Here is a 27,600-nt window from a genome sequence, read left to right as displayed (position 1 = left end):
AGCTATGGAAAAAATTCCTTTTAGGAAAAGAGTTCAAAGCACGCCACTGGTCTGAAACATCCAAAGAGCATGCAAAGCCTTCCAAGATGCAGAAGAGGTGTCAGCTCTTCGTGACTTAGTCAGCAACAAGTTGTCTGCCTAACCCATTAAGTCTGTTGCCTATGAACCCTCCCTGGCAACAGGGAAAGGGAAAGAGGCTCCTGCATAAAATTCACTTCGTAATTTCAAAACTTCAGTCCTGACTCATCCCTGCCACAGACTTGCTTTTGGTTACAGAGAATTTGTTTTGTTTGGTTTTAATTTCATTCTGAATTAGAGCAGCATTATTATTCTTGCCAGGAAGTAGAAGGGGTTAGTGTGCAGCTATTTCGTATTTAAGCAAGATTGTGTTTAATGCTTTCAATTTTAGTGCCACTGCCTGTGCAGAATCCCAGATATTTCAGTGTTTGGCCACTGCTACTTTCTTTATCCCAGCAGGTTCCCGATGCAAGCAGTTCATACACTGCTACGCCAGCTCAGCCAAGCAAGACTGGGAGTTTTGTGTTTGTACTGCCTGAGTCTAACTAGAGTAGCAGCAATTGATGAACATTCTGAAAAGCAAAACCTCTAAATGCTTGAGAAAATAGCTAAAGCATTTGGCTCTCCAAAAAGAGGAAGAGATCAGATTGGTGTGCAGTTCACAGAGTGCCGTGGAACCCACTAATGGCAGAATGTTCTCCATGCACTGGAAGGACAAAGAGAATTAATACATTTCTGCAGCTGCCCCCAGGAAGCCCTGTAGATTCCTGAATGAGTCCACACCACCACTGGCTTTATTCACAGATAAGCATTTACATTTGGTCATTTACTGGAATGCTTCTCACAGTTGTTCTAATTTATGGACCAAGAGCCACACATCTAGACTCTTAAAAAAGATTAAAAGAAAAACTGGCAAGCTTTGCATTACCTCCCTTCCTGCTTTAACTCCAGAAAGGACATTTTCTGGATGAACCAACCTGGGCACATCTCTGTAGTTCCATTAGGAAGAAGGAGGCTCAAGCTAGAGACTTTGAAGGGCAATTTCAAATCACACTTGGAACTCAAGGGGGTCTAACAAAGTAGAGGGCTATGAGTGTACAGAATGATGGACAACTCCATACTGAGTATTAAGTCTTCTGTGTTGTTTCTCTATTAATGTTTTAACTCATTAGTGGGTTTAATTATGCTGCACAAGCTAAAAATGGAACTTTCTCAACTTATTTCTCCATAAAAGTGATTTGGAAGCTTTTAATCTTTTCTGGTCAGGGTCTTTTATATGATGTGATAAAATAAACAAACACAAGCTAGAATAACAGCCATACACTAATCTGTGAGCATTCTCAGAAAGGAAAAATCATCTCCTGTTTCAAGTTTCTGTGCATCATTAAAGAACCAGAAGAGGCAAACAGAAATTCTGTTTTTACAGAATTTTGCATTCTGTGCTGGAGCCTATGGGGAGTCTCTAAAGGGAAAATGGCAGGGGTTAGTCTTCATAAAAGGGAGAGAGGGAGTTACTGAACAACAGATATATAAAAAAGAAATGCCACTTCCTGGATTCTAGTAATCTCCATAAACCACTCATTTTACTACATTTTTCAGTTTTCACTTTTATCTCTTCTCACTGATAAAAGTACCTGTAAATTCTTAGATGGCATCCATCTCAGCTCTACTAAAAAGACACAGGAAAATAGACTGCAGTCAACGACCTTATAGCAACCGGGCTCCATTGTGCATCCAGAGATACAAATGAGGTTTGATATTTAGTCAGGTTTTCAATTAGGGAGAGTTACATATCTTTATAAATATCACCCAGGTTTATGCAAGTCTACTAAAAACAGGGTTGTCCTGAAACTTGTTTTTCAAAGGAATGTTCTGAGTATTTAGTTTTCTGACAAATTCAAATTATGTTTCCTTTAGTCTGAACACAGATTTTTCTACTGATTTATCTGAATTTTTCTCAAAGGCGCTGATACAATGTATGAAATAGGAATATGAGAATAAAGACTACTTGCAGAGGTCATATCAAGACAGAATATAACACAATAATAACTGAGAACAGTTACACAGGAGCACAACCTGAGAATTATTTTTGGATAGTGCCGATTGTCGGCACATCATGAAGCTCTCATCCCTTTTCACTAGAGGTTCCCATATCACCTTTGAATATTAGGCCTAGAAAAAAAAAAATTAAGTATTTTCAAAAGCGCTCATGAGCTTTTGCAAGAGAATTCACAGAAAGGTTTCTGCACAATGACACTGAGCTTCACGTCGTCTAACTCAGAGTCAAACAAGGTTTAAAGCAATCCCCAGGGCCCAGTTTGGTGCCCAGGGCTCCTCCTTAGTGCAGAAGGAGGGTTAGGCAGAGATGAGGTTCACACAGAGCAGCAGAGATGTCTTAAGGCTGCAGACACCAAGTGAGCAAATCCTCACTGCAGGGAGACTGCTGCCCCCACTCTCTCAACTCCCAATACCTGGCTTTTATTAAAAGCTGCAGGAAAAACTCTTTCTTCATCTAATAGCTCAGCAGTTCGAGCTCTCACAAAAGTTTTAGGTCAGTTCTAATTCCTCCTCCAGCTAAGGTGTACATCTTTCACCCAGGGGAGCATCAGGAAGATACATTTACAACTTCTGCTGTTGAAACCAGCAGAGGACAAGTTGGGGAAGAGAACAGTGTGAGTCTGTAAGGTAATAGTTACGTGCTGCTCCCTAAGATACATCCCTACAGTTTCCTATCCTGAAGGCTGTGAACAGACTTCATTAGGTAGGGGACTTGCTAAAGTGACACGAGCTAAGGAGCAAATACCTCTGTCGCTGGTGCCTGCCCTTCTGGGGGAAGACATCCAGAACATGCAACATGCACAGATTTTTCCATCCCTGCTCCCCAAACCCAAAAATGTCCATCCTGTAACATCATCAGGCTCTGGTTCCCACCTAAAACAGCTCAAGGACGGACATTTCTTCCACAGACACGAGTTTGCTGATTGCACCATCACACATGATCTCCAGTGTACAAAGATACAAATCTCCAACTTTATTTCCATGTTTGAAAACAACTGTAAAATGATCATTGTGACAGGACCTCTCAGGTCCTGCTGAACTCTTAATAAGCAAAAACTGAGTTGGAAGACAGTGCCCTTCTCAGAAGCAAATTAACAAACTTGCTTCTCTATGGCAGACAGTGGTATCCTCATCCTCCTGTATTCCCAGCTTCTGTTGAAGTTCAAATCCAAGAGAAGCTGGGATCCAGGAGACACCTTCTGACAGCATTCCACAGAACCAGCTGCAGTGTACACAGGGGAAGCAGAGATGCTGAGGAGCACAATGACAGCCCACGGTGCACTGCTTCTAGCTGGGAATCCACAGGAGCGAGCTCCAAGGCAGAGAAACTCTCCAGTTTAGATACAAATTAACCTCCCAGCATATTAGCCCATAACCAGCGTTGGTGTCACCATCCCAGTCCATCCCAGGAGGGTCGCAGTGAGCAGAGGAAATTCTGCTCAAATCTAATGAACGTGCCCTTGACTGGTTTGACTGCTTAGCTCTACTTTTAAATTAATGGGGCAGCTTCAACTTATTACTCTCCAATATTTGGGGAGCTGTCACAAGACTGCTAAACACTCAAAACTTCAGTTTAGCTCCTCATAAATTCCATACAATCCCAATCCAGTAAACACTTCCATCTCTGACCTTGTGATGGCAACTCCTAAAAAAGATCTTCACTGCCAAAAGGTTTGGCTGCTCCTGCTGAAATTGTTCAGATGTCACCATGGCCTAGGAGCTTCCTGTAACTTTTCAGCAGCCACTGGGATAAGAGTGCACTGCCAAACCCAGACAAGAATTACAGATATACCAGTATCTGAGAAAGTCTTTGTGGTCTTTTACTGGTTTGTGTTGCAGTGGAAAATAATTACTTTGAGAACGCACAAAAAAGAGTATATGGTTCATAAAAGAAATCCACTTCTCATTTATAATGAAAACTCTTGTGCTTAAAAGTATGACATTCAGCATTACTTTTTTCTGACTCTAACTATGTATTAATGCTACTTTTTGACATACAAAAGAAGTTTCTAAAAGCCATGTTAGGAAAAATTTCCACACCTCAACATTTATAGTATAAAACAAGACAACATTTATACTCTTGGTGCTTTAAACCTCCTTCAGCTGAGAAAATTACACTGAGTAAAGTATTTGAAATGTCAGACAAATAGTATTAATTACAGGCACTCTCAAAAAATCAAATAGTTTTTTAATTAAAATTTGATTTAAGTTTCTTGTCAAAATAAGAAGATTGCCTAGGCCTTAGCTGTATTTAGGCAAATGTCAGCAGAGTTTTCAGGCCTGGAGGAAAACATTAAGAGTTTGGTGCATCTGTTCTGGCCATTCATGTTTCTCATCTGATTGAGTTCTGTCCCCAACAGATGCTTGATGAAAAAGCTCAGCTGCTACACATTTTTACAACTACTGTAAGTCTTGGGGGGGGAAAACCAAACTAACACAAAACAAAATTGGGAAAGGTACCCAAGAAACAGCAGGAGACAGAGAGACTGCACAGCTTCCCCTTTTCTGAGCTACAGAGAATTAAAAGGCTTAACTTTTTAGAAACCAGATGTATCAGTCTACCTGAAAATCATGCACAGAAGTGCAGTTTATCACGTCTGTAAAAGCAGCTGCCGAGGCAAAGGTAAAGTGCTGGAAGGAACCACTGACCTGTGGGTGTTTCTCCCAGAGCACAGAGACAATTCCTATGAAACACATCAGCCTTGGCAGCCTTTCACCATTGTTTCGACCTAAAGCTTGAGGTGGAAAGACTGACAAATACAAAGGCCTTGTCTCACCTCCCACCTTACTAATTTCAAACTTCCACTTGACTTGAAAATCGTCAGAAAGAGTTGGTCTGTGAGCGAGGCAAATGAGCTCACCTGCTCTTCCCATACAACCAGGAAGAGTTACAGAGCTGTCAGCCACGACCTGTGCTTGAAATATCTTATTTCTCAGCTCACACACCCCTGGCATTTCACTGTCCCCTTCACCCACAACCCTCAGGGTTCTTGACCAGATATTTTCACCAGGAAGTCACCTCTTTTCAACTTTCTCTGAGAGTTTTGCCTTTTCATTACGGCCATTTTTGCATGATGCTATTCCAGGAAGAGCTGTGTTACAAACCCGAACAATAACTAACATCACCAGATGGTATAAATATGTCTGACTGATTATTCCAAAACCATAAAACGCAATTTGCTCGTAGCTCTGTTCATTAGGATTCACAAAGGCTTGTATTTTTGGTTTAAATCCTGACTGAATGCAGAAGAAATACTGCCCAGACCTCTTGCTACATTTGTTCACAATTCTTTTACCACAACTGAGAGGGTAAGGAAAGCAGAAATTGTACAGGTGTTTCCCTGAACTGATACACGGCACGTACTCAGCCCAGTTGCAGAAAAAGAGACGGGGACCAAGCCTTCAAGGAAGGAAGCACTCTCTGCTGCTGCTAAATAAATGAACACAAAGACACTATGTGCTTACAGAACTGGAGAATTCTTTAAATGCAAAAAAGAGATTTTCATGTACCAGACTCAAACTTCAAGAGTGTTTTAAGGAAACTAATGCAATATACAGTAAGGGAGGTCATGAGAGTTCTCCTCTAATTTATCCTTAACTGCAAGCTAAATTTCTTTCTCTTTCTGAAACCAGAGACAAATAAGCTGAACAGATAAACTTCTACACATTGCATAATTTGCACGGCTCATCCTGTTCTTTCGTGGAAGAACTTGGATGGAAATGCTTTTCACTCTAAAAAGAGGTAATGCTGTGATCCCAAAGAGAATTATTTGAGTGCATCCAGTTAAAAGACACGTGGCGAGAACTAAGGCTTTCTGTATTTTCAGAACTGGAGTGCAAACATCACCATTCATCTAAGACATTTTTCAAAGAGCCTCAGAAAAAGACAAAACTTCTCACATTCTTACCCTAAGACATGAATGTTTCCTTTTCCTTGTGCAAAAACATTTCCATATCATAACTTTCACAGACTGGAAAACTCATCAGACTCTTCACATAAGAGCAGACTTTAGATCAAGCCCAAATATATTCATTTTTGGATTTTAAGGAGCATGTATAGCAAGAATTTTATTTGTTCTACTCCCATGTTATCACTGTTTCATCTTCTATTCCCTGCTGCAAAATTAAATTCCATGTGACTTTCGTACAATACAGATGAGAAAATCCCTGAAAGAACTTTCTACTGATTAGACTTCTAAGAAAATCTTCTCAGTCACTATAACAATGAATAATGACTTCCAAATTCAGGCCTACAGAAAGCAGTCCCAGAAAATCTTCAACCACACAAATGATTTTAACATATTTCATCATCCTTTTGGTTTTAAAGCTCTCTTTAAATTTTCTTAAAGAAACTCCTTCATTGTATCTTAAATATTTAGGTGTGGTCTTGATACGCATTTTACATCAACATAAACTTAGATAAGGGCGGGGTTTTTTAGATTTACTTGCTTATTACACCACAGTGACATGACTCTACACAGATCCATTTAATTGAATTCACATTGCTTGGTGTTACTTCACCTACCCTGAGCAAACTGAAGCAGATAAACTGGTTTTCAGAAAAATAATAGATTTCAGTGGCAGTTTATAATCACCTTTCTTTTCAGAATCCTCAGTAGTTCAGTATTTGGTTGGTTAATGCTACAAAGAAGCATTTATTTACAGCAGTTCCTTCAGAATGAGTTTTTAGAGAAGTCTGCAAATTCCATTTAAACAAATGCTTACCTTGAGCTCAGGTAGGAATTTTCAGCTGTAGTAAAATGCCACACTCATTTTTCATTAAAAAACAGGACTGTAACACCAAAAAGATAACTGAAAAAATCCCCCAAGAGAACTAAAAAAAGAAAGGGGGGGGGGGGGGGGGGGGGGGGGAAGGAGGAAAGAAACATACAAGTCAGACTAAGAACCTAAGAACATAAGTTTGGGAAGATAAATGAGAGAAACATCTGAATAAAAGAATAAAAAGCCATCTGTTTATTCTTATTCCTTCATTAGAAAATATCATAGCCTTTGATTATACAATAACACTTTTTTTTTCATGAGATTCCTCGTACAAAAAAAAAGTCAGTTTTCATTCCATTAGTATAACTCCTTCCTTACATTCCATGTAATCAAACTTTGAAGAAATTATCATTTTTGCCTCATTTTCAAAACTATTTTTACCAATTATCAGTGTTTTTTTCAATGTCTGCTTCAATTAAGATTGGTAGTAGCACAAGCACATCCCTGTGCCCATATACAACTATATAAGCAAACAGGCACCACCAGAGTGCAGTAAGAACAAGAGCCAGCAAAATAGTCATGAATTTCTGGTTTGAAAAAATTATTTTCTACATAGTCTTTATGGTAAGAATTTATGTTTCTTCCAAATTTCAATACAGTTTAATTACTCCAGTTATTTTCAAGAAAGTGAACTTCACTCCAAATCCTTTGTGGTCTTTCTGGTTTAACCTTTATTTTTTATAGTTTCTTTTGTCACTCACCATTTATCACTGTCCCTCCTCCTTCCCCAGTTATCTTTAATGCGTTTCATTCTCCTGGAGTATTTTTTCCATCTCAGCTTCAATCCCCATCTCCTGTTTCTAGTTCAGCCTTGAAGTTCCAAGTTGTCTCATTTTCACAATAGGGTTTGTCACAGATCAAGCATAATCTCAGCTGCACCCTTTTCCCACCCTTTTGATCCCTGCAACTTTCATTGTTTCTCTGAGCAGAAGGTTTGAAAAGGAGTGCTGTATTCTGATTCCAAGTCAGAGATGCCGCTCTCCTCTTACCTCCTCTCAAAAGAAGTTAAGAACAAAAATACAGAAAGGTGTTTTTTCTCTGATTCATCAAAACTTAGGGAGCACACAATTACAAAATTTAATTTATAAGAGTAGCTTTGTGTATCTACTTCAGGGGTTTTTTTATATAAGGCAAAACTGAGGAAAAAGCAGACCCCAGGAACACGTAGGTCTTCTATAAAATGAAATACTGGACTTTGCCATCCACTGCTTGTGTTAGAGGCAGCCCACAGCTGCCTTGTGCCTTTTGCAACAGGCCCATCCTTGTCTCCTTGGCAAGATCTCCCCAGAGTTGATTTGAATACTTGAATTTGCTCCTTAGTGGTAGCAGCACCTTCAGAAATCGATCTGAAATTCAAGTGCGTGCACACCTGCATTTTGATCTGTTCTCTGATATCCATAGGAGCATGTAAGCAGCTCCGGCATGTTCACTGGTTCCAAGTTCTCCCTTGCACGGCTCCATTGGGGCTCAGATAACAAGCCCTGGGGGTAGGTAAAGTAGCACAGGAAGATCTGGATCAAAAAGAAGATTCTTCTGCTATATTTGATAATGGGAAAGGCAACCACTTTCTGTCAGACTCCGATGCAAGTCTTACATTCTAGGGACATGCCTATTCCATGAGAAAGGCAAGCTCTTTGCAGGCAAAAGCAAAACCCTTCTCATAAGGGAGAGCAGTAAGTTTGGTTTTAGTATTTCTGTCCAGAATTCACATAACTCCTACAGATGCAGACTGAATAACATCAGCAGTAGCATTTTTGGTGGATGTTCAATTCCGTGTCAAACTTTCCCTGAACAACACAATCATGCTGCTTCTTGGCTGTGAAGCTCAAAGGAGATTATTCCTCCAGCACATATTTCTGAGGTTTGCAATCAAATGCTTTCTTTGGGAGATGGAAACATTTGAGAATCATGTTAGACCACAGAGAAGCATTTCATCTCCACTACATCATCTCCGCACCATTTGCAAAGGCTGTTGCCAAGTAGTTGTCACTTCCATCTCAGGAAGCCCTCAGAAAGGCCATTTACACTTTTGTCTTTCTTCAGGATTAGATTACTGTAATTCTTTATTGACTGCCTTGCACAACAGGGCTCTGCAGAGCCTCCAGCAGGCGCAGCCTCCTGCTCTGCTTTTTGTGAGAGAGGGATGATTTGAACATATTGTGCTGATTGTAAAGCCTTTCCATCAGTGGCAACAAAGTCAATGAATTGATTATAAAATTGTTCTGTTTACTTAGGGCACAAATTATGGTCACTGCCTTTTAGCTGGCAAGTTTAATTGGAACTAACTAGTTGAATCCTGTAGAAACGCTGTATTTTATGGGACATATCACACCCTCTCTTTTCCCAGAAGCGCTGGAAAGCTGCTTGAAGCAAAATATGGCCACTAGAAGCTCTTAAGGCCCACTGTTCTACACCTCCCAGAACAACTGGGACTTATCTTTTTTAAATTGAAGCTGAAAAAACCCCACACTTTCTGGCAGCTCATGGTGTTAAAATTGATTTTATGGTGGGCTATTTCACTCAAAGTACTGATTTCTGTGTTTTATTAGCCATGATTTTGATTGTTTGCCATATTTACTTCCAACTGCAGGATTTGGATTGTTTTCTACCCTCTCCTATTTGTCTACCAAGATAAACAGCCAGTTGCACTTCATGTAGCAGGAGTCTCATTGCACCCCTAACAGATCAAACTTACTCACATTAACTGTGATAATTTATAGGAGTAAATGAAGCATTAGTTGAATTAAGTGTTGCTCAACTCAAGCTCAACCTGTTTCCATCTAAAGAATCTAGAGTTAATTCTCATAGTACTAGAGAAGTTTTTAGCCACTTCTGGCTCTCAAACAAGAGAGGTTCTGGGTTCTGTTAAACCCAGCAAGGCATCACTTCTCCAGAACTGTAAGGTTAATTAAGAAATGCACACACAAATATATACATATATACACACACACCTATATATTGTCTGTATTGAGACTATTCATCAAACCTGAACCTCTGAGTGCCAGCTAGCCTTTCCAATTCCACCACAGGGTTTTTCCAGCACTGCTTCCTAGCTGCAGCTTCCTGTCCCCAGAATGCCAGATCCTTTCCCAGAAGGTGCCCCAAACCTTATTTCTTCTGGGTCTGGCTCCTCATTTAATGAACAGAATTCTCCGGCCTGCATACCTCCTAATCAATCATAACATGCTTTAGATGCTTTTCATCATTTGATAAAGCAACAGAAATCACTCCAGTAAGACATCTACCTCAAAATTTGTTTTCGTGATTCCCTGCTTGTGTTTTTTCTTGTTTACGTCTTCAGTTCTGTACAATGGGGTCCTGTTAGCAAAGCACAGCACACTGGTGTGCATAGCAAGGAACACTGAGCCAACCAGGAGGACTCAAAGGGCCTCTTAACACATTTGCAGTGAAAATTTCCTGCAGCATAATAGGCTTGGTGCCCACTGACACCCACTAGAAAGTTGACTAGTGACAATTTGTTATTCTAGTCAGACTTGTTCCCAGCCACTCCTGACATTCAGAATTGTAGTAAGAAAGTATATTTTTATTATACTGAAAACACTCTTTGAAACAGATTTAGAATTGCGGGAGATCTATTGATGTAATTCATCTCAGCTGAAACTACAGAGCAGTGTGAGGCTTTTCCTTCCCTTCTGTGTTTGCATATTTGACAGTAGCTGTTTCTGTATGCTTAAAAAAAGTGATGTGTCTGACAGTTATTATTTAATTCTCCTCTCAATCACATTAGGCTGAACAAAGACAGGTCAATTACATACTCTTCTTTAAAAGACACTTTCATTAAAATCAAGTTTGATCAAGAATCAACATTATTTGAAGTCTTTTCTCCTGTCATCCCTAAGGCACACAGAGATTAGCACTGAAGTTCCTTAGCCAGAAGCAGCGGAGAGACTCCCTTACCTAATCTTTGTCTGGAGAGGAGGACACGGCAAATGCAAAACTGCCATGTTATAAACTATATTTTTGGGAGGATGATGCTCCATATTTTCTGGATAGATGTTGATCACACTGAAAATATATTAAATAATTCAAAAATCCTTCAAAACATTCAAAATATTCATAGGAAGATGGGCCCTCTTTTGAGCCCAAGATGTATCTTGCAGAAATTTTATCTGCTTTCTGAATGAGGGTAGTTTTCCCAAAGCTTATGTAAATATTAGAAACGCTTAAATATTTGTTATATGTAAATGGCTTCCCAGAAGTTGAAAACAGTGCAAAAGATTGAGATCTGCTAGAATTACTTGGAAAAAAAGACAAATAAAGAATATCCACTTAATAAAGAATCCAATCAGATTGAATTAGCACAAGTTTAGTGTATCTGCTTGCTCCAAGAGTAAATCTCCAGACAGAAACCATGCTGTGAGTGGAGCTGTGAGATTTTGGATCCAGAGTAACAGAGGGGATGACAGAAGATCCAGGCCCTTTCATTTAGCTGGTAGTTCATGACCAGACTGCATTACCTTCTACTTACCTACTTTTAGTGAGGATAGCAGAATACATTTCCTTTAAGCCTGATTTACGTTTGCAGTCTGCTCTCATGCATTTTGGAGAAGTTTTGAAAGACAGAAGATCAATGGAGGACTTTAAACAGAAGATCACCCCCTCCGAAGGTGAAGCAGAAACTGGGACAGTTTCCAAATGTTTAACAGAATCATCTAATACTTCTGGCAGCTCCAGAGATCATTAGTCTTACATGAGAAAGTAAATCAGGGAAATATAGCCAGGACATTTAAGGAAAAGGCTGGCTATTTAGAGATTAAATATAAAAAGTGTATCAAAAGAATATTATACACTAAAAAAATAATGATGATGTTGCAATCTCTGGCACCTAAAATTATTACAACAAAGAAACACACATGGGAACTCAATGATGGGAAGGGGAAAATGGAGTGGTGTCACATCCCTGGTTTCAGCTCCTTACTGCTGAGACAGGTGGCCCTAATTTATCCTGGCTCCTTTAGGTTACCCTAATTTATGCCATCCATGAATGACTTAAGAGAATCACAGGCCAGCAAGGAGAAAAGAATTTCTGTCCACTTAAAATTCTCTTCCTTTCTTTCATTCAGGCCTTTGCAGATGAAAATCTCTTTGTTGGTGCTGCTTCACCAGTTCAGACGGGCTGATAATGTGGTAACCAATCCACCCTTCCCTCTAGAAGCCTTTGTTGTTTACCATAAGGGAGATTTTTCCATTTAAAATACAGCATTTGGAGAGGTTTACATACACAGATCTTTCAGTGTAACTCATTACTTGCTCAAAAGACTGCCAGAGCAATTTAAAGTATTTAGTGCAGGTGATGTTTGGAAACAGAAGAGATACCTTGCAGAAGGTCCAAATAAGATAGAGATGGCCTGAAGATTGACACAGAGGTGAATTTCACTGAGCACAATTTAAAAAATAGAGCATGGAACAGAGCTGCAGAAGATGAAAATTAAATAGTGGAAGGAAACAAGGAGAGAAATTTAGCTAAATATACATTATAAAAATCAACATTTGAGTGCCAATGAACTACTAATCTCAATGAGAAGTAGGTTTGATCATGGTACATTGTTTTCTTTCCAACTTCCTCCAAGCTCATGTAGATTTTCAGAATTAACCCTTCCAGCTCCTCTGTTGTAGGTCAGTGTCACACAGATCACAAATCTCCTGAAAATCCCACCAAGAATACTCCAGATTTGGTCACAATAAATTCTTGATGAGTGCTACAATAGAGCCAAACCAGAAAATGACAATTTCTGTGGAAATACATCATCTTTCTAGCTTTTTGATACATATTCAGATTAACTACCTTCAAGAGAAAACCCCCACTGGTTTTGACCTGTGTCACAAGGCACTTTGGGGCACAGAAATTTGTCTCATGCAAAGCAAATGTCCCTCCTTGTACAGCCAGAAGATGTTCCCAGCCTGTTCTCATAGACAGCCATGAACAGAAAGGAACATGTGCACAGGCAGAGCTGACAGAGGTTTACAGTACAAACAGATGCTGTGAATGCTGCCTGGGCACTAATCAACAAGCATCAGGGTTTCAAGAACAACGCATTTGCAGAGTGATTTTTCTTATTTTAACGTGCCTAGAAGTAAACAAAGCAACTTGCATTGAGGGATAAAATCCCTTCTATTTGTAGTACAAAGTCCACAGGACTCCTGTCAATCACAAGCAGTATAGAAACATTCATAGGCTAATCATGGCTAAGCTAATTTTGGCTCTTTCAGAGCCAAATTATGGTGGCTTGTGCCAAACCTTATTATAAATTAATTGCAGTCCTAGTGCACAGTCAGGAATTCGAAAGGCAATACAGAAAGGTGTTGCTGCACCTGGACACCATTCAGAGTTCTGCTATTCAGTTTTTCATCTTAGAGTGAAAAAACAAAGCACATCAGGCATAATGCCATTAAAATTGATACCCAAACCATCCAAGAAATTACTGCACAATGTTTTGACAAGTTAAGCATTAAAAGTCTCCTTTTGCAACTCAGATGCTTTAGAAGTAAAGACTGAAGAACAGTTTGTGGTAGAATTCCCAATTGGTCTTTCAAGCCCTCCTTCTCAAAAACCAAAAAATTATACCGAATGCCAACCCAAAACCATGGAGCAAACACACAGGCCCTTGCTCTGGATGCAGGGTGCCCACTGTGATCTACCTCCCTGTCCCAAAGTCATCTCTAACTGCTTGGTCCTTCTTTTGACAGCAGGAAGCAAAGTTGACCTATTTTTGACAGTTTTTGATGAGATGAGGCTAAAAATGTTATGAGGAATTTTTGCTGAGAAGAATTTGTCCATGAAGACAAAGGTTCCAGCAATTGTTCTTCAAGTGGCGAAGGAGTTTGGGCACTGCAGGTTGAAGCCTGTTTAAAAGATCAGGAAGGAGAGCAGAGATCAAATTCCTCTGAGTTCAGCTCTTTGCCCAGCAGCACACTGCTTGTTATTGCTACAGATTAGAAACAGGGAGCAAGTCAGAATTGTTCCCAAAAAAGAGCAGAGCAGATTTTGACTAGGCAGAATACAGTGTCCTGGTCACAACACAAACCCTTCCTAGCTGATTTTGGCCCAACTGCAGTACTCAGTCTTTCCAGTTGTCTGAAGACAACTGGCCAGCTCATCCTAAAAATCCTCCCCACCCAATCAATTTAAAAAAAAAAAAAGAAAAAAAGGCAGATTTTGAACCAAGAGTAAAAACAGAAATAAACATACAGAAAGAAGCCATCCATCTGTCCTGCAATTGGTCCAATATATTGAGAGATACATCACCTGGTAGCTGCTGTCTACCGTGCACCCTGGGCAATGACGTTATTCGTTGGCAGAATCCCCACTGCTTCAAGAGCTGCTGTAATTTGGGACGAAGCAGTTTCAAACTTCTATAAATACCTGATAAATTAAAAGAAAGACTAACTTGACAAAAGTTTTTGGCCTTGATCTAATAGCAACTCTGATCTATGTGCTTAGGTCTGATATATATAGCAAATACTGCTAAGCTTGTCTTAATGTCTAAACCTAAACCTAAGCAGGCTCTTAAGCATGCCAGTGCCTCTGCAGAATTATTTTTTTGCTCTATAAATTTAACGAGTAATGCTATCATTAAGTCAACAGCCTAAGAAATTTATTATTAGGCTCCTGAAACATCAGCCTTGTTATTAAAGCTAAAATTGAAGGCACTTGTTTTTTTTGACTGCCTGACTTTTGGCAAACTGATAATAATAATTTTCTTGACTTTACTGGTACCACACACTAAAAAAAAAAAAAAAAATAAGCCTTTTTTTTTATTTTGTCACAAATACATAAATTTCCAGATCAACTCTTCTGATAGAAAGAGTACCAGAAGAATCATAAAAGATATACAGACAAAAAGAAAAGTAAGTTTAAGGATGTTAATAGTAAATAAAGATAAAACAGAAAAAATAATTTCTTCACTGCCTCCAAGGTCTCATTGAATTTATTGACTTAAAGGATAAAAAAGGAAAAATCAGGGAAAACCAGGACCCAACTGAAGTATTTGGCAGATTTATCTAAGAAAAGAGACTATTAAGCCACTTAAAAGTTAACTGCTATGCATGGGTTATCATATACTCCTTGTCTTCAAGGTTATAGACTGTTTAGCAGAGCTCTGCCAAACGCCAGTTATCTGAAGGGAGCTAGAAATCATCTCTGTTGATGACAGACCTCTGAGCAGATGGTAAGTAAATCAAGGTCCTGATGTGAAATGTTAAAGCTTTTATGCTGGAAGACACTGTTAAAGCATTATCCAGGTTAAATCAGATTCTGAAAAATACCGGTTTACCAGTAGGCAGGCGTGAAGTCTTCCACTCAGGAATTCTACAAGTTTGGAGGCTTGGTTTATTTGGGGAATTTTTTTGTTTGGTCTTTTTTTCTAAATACTCTAACAGATAACTTAGTTGGGGGCTTTTTGTTTGGTTTTTTTTGTTTTTTTGTTTTTAAATTTTGAATAGTCATTGAAGCAGTTCTAGCAAAGAGGAGGGTGAGCAAGGGAAGGTAGGAACATTTTTTAATTTGTCATTAAAATAATTTCTGGCCTTTTTTTCATGAGGCCAGTAGGATAAAAGAAAGGCAGGCATCACTAAGAATATAGTTGGGCAACATACTAGATTTTCTTCTAAAATTCCTACTTAGATAAGCCCAGGCATTTAAAACAATATATTTAAAACAATATTAGACCTTTGGAAAAGATCTAATACCACAGACAGAAAATAAACATTTTACTTTAAAGAGTACAGTGATCAAAGAATTTCTGCTAGACCCATGTGGGAAGACTGGGAAAAGCTCTCTAAGTAATTCTGTGCAACTACACATGGGGTGAACCAATTTCATTGAAGCAGAGAAAACAATAATGCTCCTTTAATTTGCAGTGCACAAGTCAGCTTGACTAGCAAAGTTAAAGCACCAACATTTAGTGCTGTCACTAGGAGAGAGCAACATTTATTGATTTGGTACTTTGAACTGCTAAAATTCACGATTAACCTACATCAGATAGAGATTATGACTTAGTGCCTTGGCTCATTGCCCCATCGTGGTCCATGGCTGATCCAAGCCCCTCCTGTTGCAGAAAATTGCTTTGAAAATCATGTTGAATTGATTGACAATGCTGAACGTCTGATTCAAGTTTATGGCTACACACACAGCTAAATGCCACCAAAACCCTTTGTATTGCAGCCATAACATTCAGTTCCTCCAAACCTTAAAGTCTCCATGGGAATATTATGGGTAAGTGCTCATTATAAAAAAAGCAAAACCAAACTAAAACCAGTCACAAATCATTTATAGAACCTATCCAAAGGACTTGGATTTAATCAGTTACAGAAAGTCACAAGCTACCAGAAGACTGTTCTTTCATTAGAAAATGCACTAATACACAATATTTTTCTTTAAAATTTTCTTTAGACACTTAAATTTGCAACCCAAGTATTTCTGTAGCAGCTTCAGAAAGAGGTACTTTCATGTACCTGAAAAGCTTCATGTGAACAGAGATCACACTAATGCTTTTTCTTATGTAGTGGTGCGCACTGTTCTAGCCACAAATTTTAAATTTCTATCCTGCCTGTAGTATGCTTCTACCTTCTCCCCCCAGCCCCCATCTTGCACAAGAAGATCCATAATCCCTGTGCTAATGCTTCCATTGTCCTTTAACTTCTGGAGTCAATTCCAGCTTATGCTCCAAGGAATGGGGGGAGGGAGAAAGAAAAGTACATTTTTGACAAAGACCCTAAGTGATGAATACAGCTACAGGGGGGAGAGATTCCCCCCCCAAACCTTTAGTCTTTTCACTCACTCTCCAAATGCACTGAGATTAATAATGCCTCTGGGCCACTGTATGCAGAAAAAAGATTATAATTGAATACCCTATTTTGATGGGCAAGGAAAAAGAAAAGCAGACAGACAGACAGGGCTCAAAGGCTGAATTGGCCTGGTTTGGCTTTCAGCCCACAGCACCTACAATTATCCTGCAATGATTTTTATTTATCTATTTAGTGTTCCCACTAGGCAGAGAGAGAATCTAGTATTAATTTAGTGCTCGTGGTTAGAGAGAGAGCTTTAAATTGAAAAATGTTATTCAAATGGATAATGAAATGTGGTTGGAGCCTTAATGTCCTGCTTTGAATGAAAACAGTACAAACCATAGCTCTTCTGCAAATGTTTTACAGTCTGAGAGTTTATGCAAAAATTCTGCTAAATTACATTTTTACAGAACAGCCTTACCGATGTAGCACTACCAGACCTTTACGCAGACAAGCAGCTAAGCTGTTGCCAAGCATCCCAGAGCCTCACAGCAAAACAAGGAGTGAAGGGCAGGAGAGAAAAAGCAGCTCTGACATAAATGAAAGAAAGGATAAATCCTGAAAACCAGGACAGCACCTCCACAGCTCTTCACTTGTGGCACCTACATGAAGTCATCTAGTTTGCTCCTAAGCAAAGATGGCAAAACATTCTCTTCCAAATTCATGCAGGGTGCTGCTGGGAGATGCTGTTTGATGAGGACCTTGTCAGGACCAGCATCTGCCTATGACCCTAAGAAACACAGGTGACAGGAGGAAGAGAATGAAACACCAAAGAAAATTCTCTTCTTTAGACCACTGTAAATTTAGATGAGCTCCATAAAAGCACCTGCCTGAATTAAGCTACTGCTCTCTTGAAATGCTGGAAACTGCACTTCATGACAGGAAATCACAGCATAAAGAAAACAGTTTCTATCTTAGCTGTAACTTTTTCATAAAAGCATTCAAAAAATATGAATCTAAGACTGCTTTTAAAAAAGGTACATGAAGAAATTCAGGGAGGCAGCAGAATGCCGAGTGTGCAATCGAGAACATGCAAGTGTTGATCAGGAGAAATTTGAAGGATTGCTTGCACAAACAGAGGGACATTTCTTGACTCATCTACAATTTGAAGTTTAAAATATATTCCATAATTCTAAGGATCAAGCTTAACTTCCATGGAATACTAATGCTGCATTCCATAAAATAATCTAAATTGATTATTTTAACTGTATTGTCACTGGTTTTTTTGAAAAGACACCAACCACTACAATTGCTCCATTACTTACCACAGTGCATAAAATGTCTAAGGCTTTGTAAAGCAAATAACAGAAAAATATGGATTAAACTGATAAAAATGATAATTCCAGACATGATTAGATTCACTGTGTTGTGTAGCCTGCACAGCAGGTGGGGGATCCTTCAGAAGAATTAGAGAAAGGTTTAGGGAAAGCAGATTAATGGGGAAAAGATTAAATGGGCTCTAAAAGCAGGACAAAACATATTTTTAAAATGACAATTCTAACAGCAGTGCTTAGGGATGCTCTGGAATGCAAAGTACACATACTCCATTTAAATACCAGATGCATAAATGTCTCCTACTTACAATTATGCAGTGCATTGAATGACTTTAAATCATAAGCTGAATAAGCATTTGACATTAAGTGGTGCTAGTGACAAATATTAATCAAAATATAGCCAATAGTTTCTAGCACACAGTAGTCAAGCTCTATTTTGCCCTTCTCTGCATACAACTTTTCACAAAACTCATCCTACAGATGAAGGTCTACCAATCTGTTTCGTTTTCAACAGCAGTATATTTCTGGATATAAAATGAAACACAGTAATAGCAATTTCTAGAATCCTGAATAATACATGTTGATGCCACAGCCCTCTCTTCAGTGTTGAAGGCTTCCTATCTTCTAATAAGATGCTGTGCATGAAAATAGGTAAGAACAAAAACCAGAGCGGAAAAGCATCTTCCCAACATCATCTCACCGAAAGAACGTTCCCTTTTCCTCCAGATCATCTCAGATACGTGTGTCACCCAGGCTGATTAGTCAGGAAATGCACAGAAGGTACTTTGAGGTAGATCTATTGGAGCTGGTTGGTTCTGCCCCCCAGTGAGCTGTTGGTGCTCCTGGAGGCAGGCAGCACCGTGCTGGCAGAGACCTCTGGCTTTTCCACAGCTGCACCCAGTCAGCCCAGGCTCACTCGTGCCAGCCTTTCCTTGCCTTACTTCGGTGCCTGTGGTAGATGAACCACTTTTAAACTGCCTTCTTCCTACCAGTTTGAATTGCATGCTGCTTAGCGTCTCTTCACCTGTGTCCATGATCCTTCTCCGACCTGTCCCTGGTTTTTAACTCTACAAATGTGACAGAAATCTCAAGCCTTACAGGATGAAATCCACAGCCATGGCACAAAGGCTTGGATATCACTCCCAAAGTGACCACATGGGCTTGCAGCCTTTCTCCCCTTTCCATTGGCCCCAATCTCTTTTGTTCTCCCCCATCCATTTGATCTGTTGTGGTTGTTTTTATGCTCTAATCTCCTCCAGGCAAGCACATCCTTCTGTATGTTCTGCAAAGTGCTTTTTCAGGCAATAAAGCAGAAATTGTGTCTCTCAGTTTCCCTATTTGAAGGGGCCGCACACGAACATAGTGCTCACCTACCAAGGCAGCTGGCAGGTTATATTTGCTAATGGTTGTGAGCATGTGGAGATCCTCTTATGGAAGGCTCAGGAGTGTGAAGCATTGTCAGAGGTCAAAAGTGAGGCTAACAGCTTGAGTTAGTTTCCCATTCTGGGTACTTGTGTCTTTCCATAATTAAAGGGGGGTTACCTATGCAGTAAAAGGCTGGGCATGTCACTGAGGAGGGATATAAGGGCACTGCCTAACAACTACCCTGGTATCACAAAGTGATGGAGGAAAATAAAATGTTTCCTCTTTTCCTCGATTTAGCATCAGGACATGGGAAGAAGTGCCTCACAGGATGTCATTAAATTCAAACGAAGCTTCTTATCCAACAATGTTTTCAAAACAGAAATCTAGACTTTTCTAGCTTCTGTGTAAAATAAAACCCATGTAACTGGGCACTACCTTAGGCATACAGAAAGGTATGTTACTGCTAAAAGTCCAAGAGACTTCAGCCAGACAGTCTGATTTTACAATTTATTTTTTCATAAATAAAGTTGAAAGTGCTCAACATGCCATTTCCTTAAATTTTTCATAAGAGTGTAAAAAGTGTTTGGAATATGTCCAGCCTCACTCTAAGCTTCTTATATTCAGCCTTATGGTAACTATTATATGATCAAACATCAATTTATAAGGGCCCTCTCCCTCTACTTGTATTTTTATTTTATTACTGGTCAATATTGCAAAATTTGAAATACAAAATTCACTCCAGTCTTAGATACCAGATATTCTCTGTACCCGTAATTGCAAAGGACATTAGAAGCAGTACAACCAGAACACTCAATTAAATTGGGCCCCTCAAGCCTCTGCTAATCCCACAAAGCTGTAGCACACTCTAAACTCTGTTCCACCCCCCCCAAACCCAAACATACCTAACAAGGACTCTCCACTGCTGCACTGAGATGCAGGAGGGGGAATCCATCCTCCTCCTTCCCTCCACTCCCCATTCAAGCAGGCAGCCAAGCAAAGCTATTGTACAAGGCACTATAGCATGACAACACATTAAACAATTAAGGGTAACTCCAGGGCAGAAAGAATGAGGAGAAAAACGTGCTGCATGTGACAGTGAATTTGTTGGCTTTGTACCATTAAACCACATTGAAAACAAATTGTCCTTCTCCCCACCCAGTGGGTAATGGAGTAAATTTTAAAATGGGCAATACTCAAAATTATACATTGCTGAAAATCAAAATCTGAAAATATACACTATATAAAACAATACAGAAAGTCTTACCTCTCTTGACTTCCAGCCTGTGGTTTTATTTTCATATCCTTCTATTTCCTATCTTGCTTATAACAACTGTACTCACCATAAACAAATCCTCAGCATTCCAGGAGAAATCTGCTCACAGAAGGGGGATGTGTTGGTCCACAGGGAGAACTTCCAACTTTAACAAGAGTCTTGCCCTAGAGAAAATCCCCTCTTGCACTTGCACAGATGATTTCAGATCCGATTTACCCTGCAACAGGGAAAAAACAACAGCGTGTTTACAGGAAAGCAAGTAGCTAAAGAGAGCTGTAAGCAAGACAACTCATTTGAAGGCTGTCACTGATGCTGACATCCAGGTTATAGCTCATGTCACCCACCCTGTGTGCACAGATCTCTTTGTCACACTTTGCCATTTCCCTGGGACAGCTGTTGTCACGAGGCTGTTAAATGGGACCTTACTGAAACCACCGGAAGGCCGTGATGGGCCGTGAAAAGCCAGGTAACTGAGTACTGCGCATCATAAACACACACCCCACAGCTACATCAATTAAAGTAATGGGACAGAAGCACTTTGCAAGGCCATGACGAACAGGGGGGACCCAGCACTGCTCCTCACAGGGGGGACTGCACTGGGCCAGGCCTTGGAAGATCCAGAGCTGTCATTTTGCCCTGGCAGTCCCACACCAAGGGTCAGCGACCAAACTAGGACCAGTTTCAAGGGTGGCTTGATAACTTTCTGTTAGAGCTTGTAAAATATACTGTTGAGCTAACAACATTTTAAGTTCTTGAGAAAGTAAGTCCAATTCAGCACTTTAGAGATGTCCACCTAAGCAGATGTGCAGGTGTGACCTGGCAGGGACAGATTCCTGCACATTGTCCTTTGTGCACTAGGATGGACACATGCCCTGCTAAGGCCGCAGCTGTCTGTCCATCTGTCTGTCTGCTGCATGCCCCTCTGTGCAGCAGAGCTCTGCAGTGGCAGCAGTGGGCCTGCAAAGCCACCTTGTAAGTACAGAGGAAACAGTCACAGCCTTCATTGCAGCTTGAGAAAAGGCAGCACAAAGAGTCTGCAAGGCATTCTCTGCATGTCCTAGATGGAGGAAGGCTAAAGCCCTCTTCATACAGCTTTATTTAGTAAAACCTACACACCTGAGTTCCAGTGACAAATGCAACAGTAAAGAATTATCTTGAACACTGATGAACACTGGATCACAGAATGGGCAAGACTGGACAGGACCACAGTGATTCTAGTGCAACCTCCTGGTTCCAAGAGAGTCATCCCAGAGCACAGGGCACAGGATTGCATCCAGACAGCTCCGGAAGATCTCCAGGGAGGGAGACTCCACATCCTCTCTGGGCAATTTCTGCACAGTCACCCACACAGCAACACACATTTCTTATGGGGTTCAGTTTATGACACTGAAACACAGGTCAATAAAAGCAAACATTTACACTTAATTACTCTTAAAAAGCATTTCTCTACCTGAGGATTCCTCGCCATTTCTGAAGAAATAGAAATGGAGGATATGCACCTCTCACAGCAATACATCAACCCATTTACAAGTATTTCTGTATATTTTGTATTTTGCACCTGGCAATTTCCACTAAGACCCAGTTCTTGGAGCAAGAAATTTAACTACATTTGAACTTGCTGGCAAAATAAGCATGTAACCAAGTGAGGAAATCTTACTGCTGTGAAATAAATGAATACTCAGACTCCTCCACGCCAGCCCCAGAGTGCCCAAGTCAGCTGTCAGCACCCAGCCTGAGCACAGGCACACAGTCCACCATAGAAAATGTGCAGAAGGTGACTTCTCCCTTCTTTGGTTTCAAGAGTTGTCTTTGACTCTGTCCTCTAGCTGACATACTTTACTCTTGGTGAAGACTCTGTTTCCCATTGTATTTCCCCAGAAGGCTGAGCAATGTTAAGAATTCAGACATGGTTCTTCGCTTCACTGTATAATTGAGTTGCTTCATATTCCAAGAAGCTTTTGTGTTATTTTAGAGCTGTCTTGAAGACAACCATGCAACTAGTCTCAACTGCAACAGTATGAAACATCTGGGAGCAGGATTATTTCTGTCATGTGCTGCCAAAATAATATTTTGCTTATGGAATTAAAATTTTCAGGATTTTCCCAAATCCACATAATGTTCTTGAATGCTTAAATTTGCGTTATGACATTTACATTAGCATATACACGTGTAAAAGACCATCTTGCCAGCCAACTCCTATTGGTTATTCAGAAGCTTAACTCCACCTAAAGCTAGGATTAAAGTATGTTCCTGAAACACTTCAGTTACAGCAACTGATTTTCTTCAGCTAAGTGCCTTTTCCCAGCTGCTCTTACAATCACATCTGCATGTGTCTTCAGTGATCACCTTGCCATAATTATGGACACCTACCCAACCCCCTAGGCAGGGACAGGCTCCCTGTTTTCTAGATGCACTATTCCTGTACACACTGAAGTTTCAGCTCCTTAGTAGAAATGACCCCAGCAAAATGCTGAACATGATGCAGTAAAGGATTCTACTACTTGTCATAAATGCTTGCTGAAAAATAAAACAGCTTCTAAATGCTTTGCCCATATATCCCAGCTAGTGCAGCTAAAGGAACTATGTATTTGCAATGTTTGTTTTGTCTTTCTGTCGGAAAAAGTTCCTCTGCTGAAGGGGACATTTTGCTGTATTGTTTCAAGGTGTTGTAACAGGCAGACCAACAAGGCAGTGCTCTCACTCAGCTACAACCCCAGACGAGAGAACAGAAAAATTTTACCTTTAATTCTTGTAATTAGAGATTAACTGAGGAAATACTACTTGTATGAGAACCCATTCCACACAACTTTATTGGATTTGTTGAAAGTCAAAACAATAGTAACGCAGAATGTCAATTACTCATACATTTCTGTTGAATTGCAAGATGAAACTATATTGTTTGCTCCTTCAGTGTTGAAGGCAGAAACAACATGCTCATACCCAGCTTCCAAATTATTTCCCACACCATTCCCAACACTGATAGTTCCCAAACACCCTTTACTCAGCTGCCAGAACTTCTCACTTCCCTGTGACAACCTCTATGGTGCAACGATATACATTAACACAAATCTGTCACATCAGAAACAAGAAAGGGAAGACGGTGCAAAACAAACTCTGTTCACTGTCCAAATATCTGACAGAGGATGTATCAGAACTTCAGTACCTCATCCCCAAGCCCAAGGTGTACCCACTGCCACAGACCCTATGGCCTTACTGTTTCTAAGAATGGATTCCTGTGTCTCTGGCTTTTGCCACCGAGGCAGATGCCCTTGAATGACTGTGCTGGAAGATAACTGTCCTGCAATGATGTCAAAGAAATGGGCCTTCAGAGGCCTGTTCCTCCAAGAGCCTCATGCTGCAGGGCTGGAAGCAGTGCTGCCAGTCCCAGACCTGCACAGGTATGCTCTGCAACCCAGAGTTTACTTGCTTACCCTTTCTCCCCTCCAACCTAAGATTCCTCTTTCTACTTTCTTGGTAAGAGCAAAATCAACAGCTTCACTAGCCAGGAGACAATTGGTAAAGTGATAACTGCATAGACAAAACAATAACCAAAAACTCTCTAATTTCCCACTCATGCACTGCAGTATTTGATTTGTTCTCTTTGAGTAAATGAAAAGGGACTGCCCAGAAACATCCATCAGACCATTGTAAATGTCAGAGACACCTTCTCATAGCCACAGAAGGGAGGACAGGCCTGGCTGATCACTGACAAGGCTGATGGTCAAACTAAGTGACTTTGGAAAGCCAGGAGATTTCAAGTTTCATTATTAAATCCTGCTGACAAACCTAAAAATTCAGATTTTTCTTTCAGGTCAAATGGTCTCTCTACCAAACTATGTTTTCCCCAGAAATACCCTTGTTCACATCTGTAGCAGAATCCTCATTCAGCACAAGACACCTTTACCACTCCATCCCCCACAGCATTACCTCCTTGTTTTCAGCTTATCTTTTTCAAGAGCATAGCCGTAATTTACTGAAGCAATATTACATGAGGTCAAAGCATTCACACAAGAATTTATCTTCTCACACTCACCTCCAATCATAGCCCAAACCACGTAACAGTGCTGTTCATTATAGCCCCAAGTACGTAACAGGGCTCTGGTCTGCTCCTGTTTTAATGCTCTGTTTTAATACCCGCTGTGAATATTGTTCACAAAATGGAATAGTCTGGGGTTTTTTAAATGCCAGAAACATGCAGCTAACAAGCCTTCACATTATCAAAGCTTTTACAAAGGTCATATTTGCTTTTGTTTCTTTAAAAATTACATACATCTTTGGCAATTTTTGTTCCTGATCATTCGCACTTGACATGGGAACTACATGACCTTTTAACTCTTATTAATAGTTTATGCTACATCACATGTGAATTCCCCATTCTCTTCTCTTACTTACCTGAACTGAGTGAATTTTGTCATCTAATTCACAGGCCTTTAAAAGGCTCCAGACCTCACATGCAATATACTGTGCTTTTCCATGAATTATTCAAGCACCAGTGTTCTTCCATCATCCATCTCTGGCTGGCTCTATTTCTTCCACACTATTGAGGTCTTGACTTACAAGCAGACTTACGTTATTCTTTCTTGATTGTCACACTTTATTACAATTAATATTAATTATGTGGATTCTTGTCTAATATGTAGCTTTCTGGGAATAAAAGATTGTCATGTTGTAAGGTTTTTTTCTTTGCAAACTTTATGTAATAAAGCATTCTCCTGTCAGGAGCTGTCAGCACCACATATATCTACTTGCTAATAACTGCACAGTAATAGAGTTAGCTAAAGAAGTTGTGTGCAAGCCGGCATGAATTCCCATGGAGAAGCCAATCTTGTAGCTTATCCATGATTTCCTATGGCTGACATGCAGTTAAACACAAAGTGTTGCAAACAGCCTGCTTGACGAAATGAATAACCTGTTACAGCCTTGAAAGAAATGCTGGCCTAGGATGTTAAACTTCTATTGGAGGCTTAGGTATACTAAGTAGATTCTGACAAATACTGTTCACACAAATGTTTGCAGAATGAGAGTGTTCCATGAATATTAATGAAAACACATTTTCCTGAGTATTTGCAATCCACACAGTAAACTAGGAGTCTTTGACCCTTCAAGTGCCTTGTTCCCATTAGAGGGACAAATCTGATGTGATTTTAAAGTAAGATATTTTATCCCATGGTTGAGAAGGAGAACGCTATTTGGTTATACAAATCAAAACCCACAGCAGACCTAACAATAGTTACAGGAAGAAGCAGAGAGAAAACTACAGTTGTTAAAAGACAATTACATGTTCTGCATGTTCTTCTGTAATATCACCAACTTGAGCAGTGGCCATCAGTTATGGGTTACAGGAAGATTAACAATAAAAGAGCAGACTATCTATTAAGCCTGATTAAAGGGTCACACTTGGACTGAAAACAATGAAGACAAAACGCAGTCTAAAATCAGCTGGTTAATGGACAGTAATGGCAGATAGAAAAACCCACCACACTCTGTACTGCAAGGAAAAAGTTTCCAGGACAGGAAAGTAACACAGAATGATGCAGTGTGATGATATGAAATAGCATTTACACTCAAAAATAAATCATGTTGCATGGGAGACATCAGGAGAAGTGAGGGCACCAGCAAAAAGAGACTGAAAGACAAAGATTCAACTCACCATGCAGCTGTGAATCGGAAAAAAAGTATTATTATAATAATTCAAACTGGAGCTATGATGAGTAGAACAAGGGAAGAACAAGTAACGCTGCCCTGTCTGGGTTGGATTACAAAGTAATCATTTCCCCTCAGGTAGAACCCAAAATTAAATATAAGAAATCTGAGAGCATCATAGCCCAATGATGTTTATTAGCAGGGTACTGGCAAGCAGACAAGAAGAAAAAAGGAATAAAATCTGTGTTCTATAAGATTATTTTTAACTATCAGAAGGAAACATTCATTCCTTGCTGCAGCATCATTTGTAGTAAAAGGAGGAATACAGCTGGAGAGCACTAGTCCAAAAGTAGCCCACAGAGCACACGTAGTCATGGGGACAAACGAAGATCAAGTAGAGATGCGCTGGGCTTTACCAGCTGAGCTAAACATGCAATACCCTGAGGGGAAACCATAAAGCCGAGCACATGATATTGACAGTCTGTTGCAGTTGTCATCCTGCCAGCCAACGGAGCCACAGCACACACAGCCATGATTCCATGTCCCAACATAAGTGACATGGAAGGGCTCTCGCTCTCAGCACTCCGTGTCAGTGCTCAGTTACCCCACGGGCTCTTTGCACCAACAGCACCTTCCCTGCTCAAAGGCCAGCACAGCTTGGTTTGGCTGCTCTGGAACTGCCTGTGCTTGTGAGGATCCTTCTCCTCTTGCTAATTATACCTTTAGATTGTGATGCCTGTTTACTTCAGAGACACAAATATTTTGAGAACTGGGGGCAGAAAAGATCTCTAAAAGAGAAAGGAAAGTATTAGAGTGAATAGAAGAAGAAAATAAATCAAGCCCTGGACCATAAAACTCGTTAGAACTCGACTGCTGATGGCTGCATCCTAAGACCAAGACCAGCTCTTTTCCCTAATGCTATCAGAAAATTTCTTTGTGTTTGAATGTGCTGTGCATAATGTCCCACTTGGACAATAAAATTTATCTTTGTTTCATCTATCCTTAACTTAAAAACTGTTAAAAGAAACAGAATTCATTGAGTAGCTGGCAGCTTCCTCAGCTGAAAGAAATCCTCTAACCACTTTTGTTCACATCATGTGATTGAAAGATTACCTTTAATGAAAAGAAAGCAGGAACAAACTCAGTGGATTTTTCTACATCAAATAACTCTTTTATAGGCAAGACACACACCCTAGAAGTCCTACAGGTTCTAATGTACAAAGCAAAATGTGCTCCTTTAAGTTCTTGCTGACTAGACAGCATATGTCCATCAGAAAACTAAAATGAATGGCCTTGAAATAAGTTTAAAAACAATCTATTAATATGCAAAATATTTTTCCTGAGTTTGGCATACAATTGCACCTGCACCACGATGATGTA

General features: G+C 40.0%; 1 protein-coding gene across 1 annotated transcript in view; it reads right to left on the bottom strand.

The window, feature by feature from the left end:
* RORA (RAR related orphan receptor A) overlaps positions 1-27,600 on the bottom strand; it is a 406,637-nt gene that overhangs the window by 366,894 nt on the left and 12,143 nt on the right. Inside the window, exons 3-4 of the mRNA XM_058422394.1 lie at positions 20,645-20,794; positions 14,126-14,242 (exon numbers count right to left, since the gene is read on the bottom strand). The gene's annotated coding sequence lies outside the window, so the exon portion shown is untranslated. The remainder of the gene's footprint in view (positions 1-14,125; positions 14,243-20,644; positions 20,795-27,600) is intronic.

This window comes from Hirundo rustica, chromosome 13 (genome assembly GCF_015227805.2).
Source record: "Hirundo rustica isolate bHirRus1 chromosome 13, bHirRus1.pri.v3, whole genome shotgun sequence".
Taxonomy (NCBI): domain Eukaryota; kingdom Metazoa; phylum Chordata; class Aves; order Passeriformes; family Hirundinidae; genus Hirundo; species Hirundo rustica.
The sequence above is the reverse complement of the archived record's forward strand: the minus strand, read 5'-3'. Positions and strand labels throughout refer to the sequence as shown.